At 44.1% G+C, this 6,406-nt stretch overlaps 1 non-coding gene across 1 annotated transcript; it reads right to left on the bottom strand.

Moving 5' to 3' along the window:
- Positions 1–5,852: 5,852 nt before the first annotated feature.
- On the bottom strand, positions 5,853–6,018 carry LOC116858506. The gene has a single exon (XR_004380930.1). It is a non-coding gene; the product is annotated as a U1 spliceosomal RNA (small nuclear RNA).
- Between the last annotated feature and the right edge of the window lie 388 nt (positions 6,019–6,406).

Genomic DNA, 6,406 nt, shown 5'->3' with positions numbered 1-6,406 from the left:
TACATTCTAACCTGAAATAATACCTTAACCCCAAATAGTAAATTCTTCATGCTGGATTCCCAAGGGCGTAGAGCAGGTCTTGCTTGGTCAGGAGGCACAGATTTACCAGAAAGGGGAGCCCTGTCCAGCACTTCTCGAAGTCAACAATCGTGTTCATGTGCCACTTTTAGCCACCATCAAGATCATGACTGGGCAATTTCATGTCTGCTCTCTCTTCACAGTAGTGCATGGTAAGTGCTCTTCTCCCATTTTACAGCTGAGTTAAAAAGAGTTCTGTGACTTTATTATAGTCACAGGAAAGAAAAGGTTCGTAGAATAAAGTTCCAACTGAGGTCTTTGAATTGTCAACTCTGCTCAGTTATCAAGGTGAGAAGTATCTACTCTGCCCACACTTAGGCCATAGTTTTAGCTTCAAGAATTAAAAAGACAAGGGGACTTCTTTGAGCCTATAGGCAGCTGTGGTTGCTGGTTTACCAGGCCGAAGACTAGTGTATTGATGATAACGAATAATCGTTGTGTGTCTGGGACAGAGAACGTGACATGTGTTAGTTCGTCTCATCCTGCCCACGGTCAGCCTAATATCCAGTAAATGCTCAAGATGTGGGTATTCAGCAAGATGTTAAAGGATGAACTGTTATTTTCCTTCCTTTACAAGATGAAGAAACTGACACACAGTTTAGACTAAGTAACTTTGTCGATCATGTGTAGTTAGTAAGTGATGAATTTGTGCTTCCTAGTCAAGCAATCTAGTTCAAGAGCCCCCCCATTCGTCAAATGTGGGGGCCAAAAGCCATTCAACAGAGGTTACCAGATGAGCATGTGTGAGTATCATTTGGAGAGCTTGTTACTACTGTAGATTTCAGGGTCCTGCCACAGAGGTCCTGACTGAATGAATCTAGGGAGGAATGTGGTAATCTATGTGTTAACAAGTGCCTTCAAGTACTTGGGAAGCAGACAGTCTGTTGGACTAATATTTAAGCCCAAGAATTCTGACTGGGGACTTGGACATGTGTGGGAGCCCCAGCCACTGACTGTGTGATGGGACAAACTGCGTAAACTTTCTAACTTCAAATCTCTCATAGAAGTATGAGAATTTGATGAAAAAAAAAAATATATTGTTTAGTACAATGCCTTGCAAGTAGGAGCTACTCCATAAGTCAATTATCATAAAAGCGACTATCACTGTTGTTTATTAAAATTATTTTATCGCTAACCGATAAAGCAATCAATGATAAGTCAAAGCAAATGAATGTGATTAGCCATAATATATTGTTAATTTATCATATTAACTTACCATTGTTGTCATTATGAGTGTTGCTATTTTTTAAAATATAAAATCCAGCTGTTGTCTCTGAGTCATCCATGGAGCAGAATTCCCGTAACACTGACCTGACCAGTTTAGCTCCTGGAAAACTCAGTCTGCGACAGGGGCAACAGGAGGCTGCGGCTTGTTTACCCACAGCCCCCAGAGCAGGCAGCCACCACAGCCTCAGCATTATCAACATGGATTTTGAAATCACCCACGGCTAATAGCCCAAATTAATAGCTTCGGGGTGACTCCAGAGCAATTGAGAAAGAAAATCTATAACTTCACTGAATTCGCCAGCGGCTGTTCAGGCAGAGAAGTCTACATTAATTAACAGCTGCAAACACTGTAAAAACTGGTGCATTCAGGAAAGAGTGAGGTGGCTGAAATGAACCAAACCCAAGAATCCCACTAGGCTGTCCAGGTTAGGAAGCAGAGGGAGCTTCCCCTGGAGAGGCTGGGCTGGAGGCCGCCCTGCTGCCTAGAGGCCTTCCCCCATGGGGTCAGAGGCATTCTCCTCCACACCCTGCATCCCACTGCTCCCAGCAGTCCTTAGGGCAAAGCCTGGCCTTTTGGCATCAGCTACAAACCGTAGGAACATTTAGGTTTGGGTTGTGCGTAAAACTGTGCGGTCCTTTTCTTCCGCCACAAAATCATTCGGATCCAATGGCCTCATTTCTTGAGGTCCCTGCTGGATACTTGGCAAGGTGGGAGACTGAATGAGAAGATTCTGCCAGTAAAGAGGGCTGAGGCTGTTAAAACAATGATCATTATCCATCAGCAGCTTCTCTCGGATGCTTTGCACATAGGGGACTGGTGCCTAAGAATACTTCTAATCCCAGGCAAGAAAAAAACCCGCATTTAGGATAAACCGCTGGTGTCCGGAGCCTACAGTCATCAAGGCAGTTGTCCTAAAGGAGTGTGGAGTCTTGGATCTGTGTCTCATTGTGTCATTTGCTACTTGACTTAATTTAGGTAAGCCACTTAACTTCCCTGCATTTCTCATTTGTGAACTGAGATGAATGCTACCTACCCTGCAGGGATATTATAAGATTCCTTAAACTAATGTATGTATCATACACATTATACATATACTCTCCTAAATGTATATAATATATATCGTATTGTATTCACATTTTAATTATGTTTTTTTTGTCTGAGTACATTTCTCCCTGTGTGATTTTATTCAGTGGTACAGCTTTAAATACCATCAATATGCTAAAAAGTACAAATTGTTATTTCTAGCCAGGACGTCCCTCCCAAACCACAGACTATATATAAACTTGTCTACTCAACATCTCCTTTTTGATGTCTAATGGGTACTTCAAGCTTAACACATCCGACACGGAGCTCTCACAATCCATTCCCCATCCCTGCTGATGGCTCAGGCCCCAAATCCTGCCATCATCTTTTTCCTCCTACTCCTCACAGCCAGTCCACACAGCAAATCCTGTTGGCTCTGTTTTCAGAGAGACCCCGAATATACCTCCTTCTCATCTCTTCCATCATCACCCCTGGGGACCGTCATTTCTCCTGGGGATCATCACCAACACTTTTAAAACTAAATACCCTGCTTCTGCTTTTACCCCTCCCCACCTGGGTCAGTGTCTCCCCAGCACGGTGTCAGGGTGAGTCTGTTCAGATCACACAGCCATTGTGTTCAAAACCTCCAACTCGTTTCCCATCTCAAAGTTAAGGTCCTTGCTTTGGCCTACAAAGATTTACGTGGTGTCTGTGCCCCGTGACATCACCTGCCTGGCCTTGTTTCTCCCCCCATACCTGTTTACTCTGCTCCAGCCACACTGGCCTCCTTACGCTTCCTTGCACATGAGAAGAAGCTTTGGCTTCAGGGCTTTTGTCCTTTGCTGGGATGCTTTCTGGAATTTTCTTCCCTTGGGTAAGTAGGTAGCTTAGTCCTTTACCGCTTTCAGGCTCCTGCCCAAATAGAACAGAGAGCTAAGTTTCCCTGATCCCCTATGAAAATAGTACTTGGCTTGCTGCCCCACATTCCTTTTTGTGTTTACCTGCTTACTTTTCTCCATGACATTGATCACCATGAGACACATTATACATTTAAGTCTCATGTCACTTCCCAACTAGAATATCAGGTCTAGGAGAACATTACATTTTCTGCTCTGTTCCCTGCTCTAATCCCCAATGCACAGAACAGGGTGTGGTACTTAGTAGAAAGGCAATAAATACATAATTTTTTAAAAAATCAATGAATGCACAAATGAATGACTATGACTAGTGGAGCTGGTGTATTCATGGAGCTTTTTGGAACTTATCACAGGTCCATAAGCCCTGATCTATAGCCTTTGTATTTGTTTTGTTCGTTTGCTTGCTTTGTGTTTATTCTTGCTTGGTCACATGAAGTTGGAGTCAATAGCAGGGGATAGCAGTTAGAAGTTCCTCGTCAGTATACTCCCCTCAACATGGCCCATGAAAGGAAAGCTACATCACACTCATCCAGCAATTTCTGGGCCAGGGTGGTACCTTGAGAGTCCTGGAGAGCCCAGCTCTCCCCCTCATCAGGGGCTTGCTCTGGCCCCAGAGGACTCTGGGAAGTACCACTCACTCAATGGCCGGTTTACGGGTGCTCTCCTTTCTCCCAAGGTGAACTAGTGAAGAGAGACTCCATCTCGTACCCCTGTAAGCTGTGGACACAGACAAAGTACATCTTTAACTCCTGTTAGCAGAAATGCTCTCCGGTAAAGCCAAGGTTAATGGCTATGCAGGGCTTTGGGATGTTATCATTTATAAAGCAAAGAGTTTTACATTAAGAAACAGACAGGGTTCTAGTATTGATTGTCCAGTTATTACCCTCTAAGGCCTTTAGGAAAATTTCTAGGCTCTCTGCCTTTGCTCTTCCCAACTGGTTAAAAGGGCAGGCTGGACTGATTGGAACTGGTGCCCAGGCTGGTCATGAGCCGTGGCCTAGAATTTACTTAGATTTGTGCTAAATCTTATTTCTGCAAATGAAGCTGTGTTGTCTCTGGCAAGTGACTTAACTCTCTAGGACTTGATCCTTTATCTGCCAAATGGAGGTAAAAACAGATTTTAAGGTTAGTTATAGGGTAAATAGAGATAATGCATGGGATGAGCTTAGATTTAGGTCAGCCATATGAAAAGTGTTCAATATGTTTATTATTAATGTGATCATCCCCATCAAAAAGATTCCCAAGTTCCTCGACGTGTGAAATTGGCTTCCAGGATTTTCTTATGAGACATAATTTAGATTTAGAACTCTATCTATCTATCTATAATCTATTCCATTTGTCTATAGCTTAGCATTTCATAAACAGGCATTAAACAGATTTCTTAATCTAATTGTGTCTGCTACCTGGAAAAAGGTAAGTGAGAAGATTGTCCTTGACAGGTCATCCGCCAAACACACGGGGGTGCTGGGAGCCCCAGACAGTGAACGGGGGGATAGCTGCCGCCATATGCCTGAGCTCCATCTGACCCTCTTGTGGATGGGACAAAGGATGATGGTGGGATGCAAGCTTTTCCAGACCAGCCCCACTGGTCACTGCCCAGGGTGAGGAGAGTGTCAGTGGTCATGGGGCCAGGATAGAGTGGGGGGGGGGTCTGGTAGGGCCCAAGGTGCTGGGAGCAGGCAGCTGAGGCAGGGACTGGGGATGGCAGGACTGTGTGTCCTGTGCTTCCAGCCTCTGTGCATGCTCCATTGTCCCACTGAACTCTGCTTACAAAATATAGTCAATAACCAAATTACTAGGAATTTCAAGACAGACACCACAGAGCTTTGAGTCCCCAGTGCAGAGCCCTTGTGAGGGTCAGGCAATTTTTGACTGAGCTGAGTGTGGGGCCTTTGCCCATGAAACCAGCCCTGAGTCCCTGCCCCACGGAGCAGAGGAAAATATTAAGAGAATTACTATACACAGACTGCACTGCCCATCACATAGCCCGCTTTCGATGCCCACATAGCCCGCTTTCGATGCCAACGAGGTTATCTTCAAATTGTCCCAAACCTGCTCTTCTACCAGTGCCCTGTTCTCCAAAGAGGACACCTTTTTAAATTGCAAATTCAATCATGTTATTCATCTGCCTAAAATGCTTAAGTTGCTTCTTTTTGTTCTGAAAATAAAGTTCAAACTTCCTGTGGTTGTTGAGTCCCTGGCACAGTCTTCTGAACACGTACCTGACCACCTCATCCGTCGGCCCTTTTCTCCTCCGTCACTGTCCTCCAAGCTCATTGCTCTTTGCTTTCGTCAGGATTTCTCCCACCCTATGTCCTTGGCCATGTGTAGGGAAGGGACGAGTTCCAGGCAGAGGGAACCATCTGTGCGAAGCCTTACTCATTTGTAGGCTTGTAAACTCACTTCCTCAAGGGGGTTTTCTTTGAGTTTTTCAACCAGCCCAAACAACCCTTATCCTGTGATGTGCTTTTGTAATATCCTGTGTTTGTTTTCAGTTTCCTAAACAAATTAATTTTCTTCAAAAATGACTCAATAAGGGCTCAGGCTTAAACAAAAACCCACACCAACACAGAAAATGAAACATTCTTTCCTTGGGCAGAACTAAACAGGGGAAAACACGACACAGTCCCCCGCCCCCACCACAAATGATGCAGTGGAGTTTCTCACATTTGGGGAAATCGCAGGTCAGCACCTCAGAGTCCAGTGAATAAGACGCATTCAGGAAAAAAAACCACCTTTGTGATCATGGTATCTTCCCTACCAGGTAACTATACCTGTGTTGGTTTTTTTTGTTTGTTTGTTTTTGTTTTTTTAAAATAGAACTTCTAAAAATTCTAAATAATCAGCTACTTAATGACCTTTTTCTTTCATTTTATTTTATTTTATTTTATTTCTTTTCAGTGTTCCAAAATTCATTGTTTATGCACCACACCCAGTGCTCCATGCAATACATGCCCTCCTTAATACCAACCACTAGGCTCACCCAAACCCCCAACCCCCTCCCCTCCAAAACCTCAGTTTGTTTCTCAGAGTCCACAGTCTCTCATGGTTTGTCTCCCCCTCTGATTTCCCCCAATACCCTTCTTCTCTCCATCTCCCAACGTCCTCCATGTTATTCCTTATGCTCCACAAGTAAGTGAAACCATATGATACTTGACTC

This window comes from Lontra canadensis, unplaced genomic scaffold, assembly GCF_010015895.1.
Source record: "Lontra canadensis isolate GAN:19392208 unplaced genomic scaffold, GSC_riverotter_1.0 scaffold3, whole genome shotgun sequence".
NCBI lineage: Eukaryota > Metazoa > Chordata > Mammalia > Carnivora > Mustelidae > Lontra > Lontra canadensis.
The sequence above is the reverse complement of the archived record's forward strand: the minus strand, read 5'-3'. Positions and strand labels throughout refer to the sequence as shown.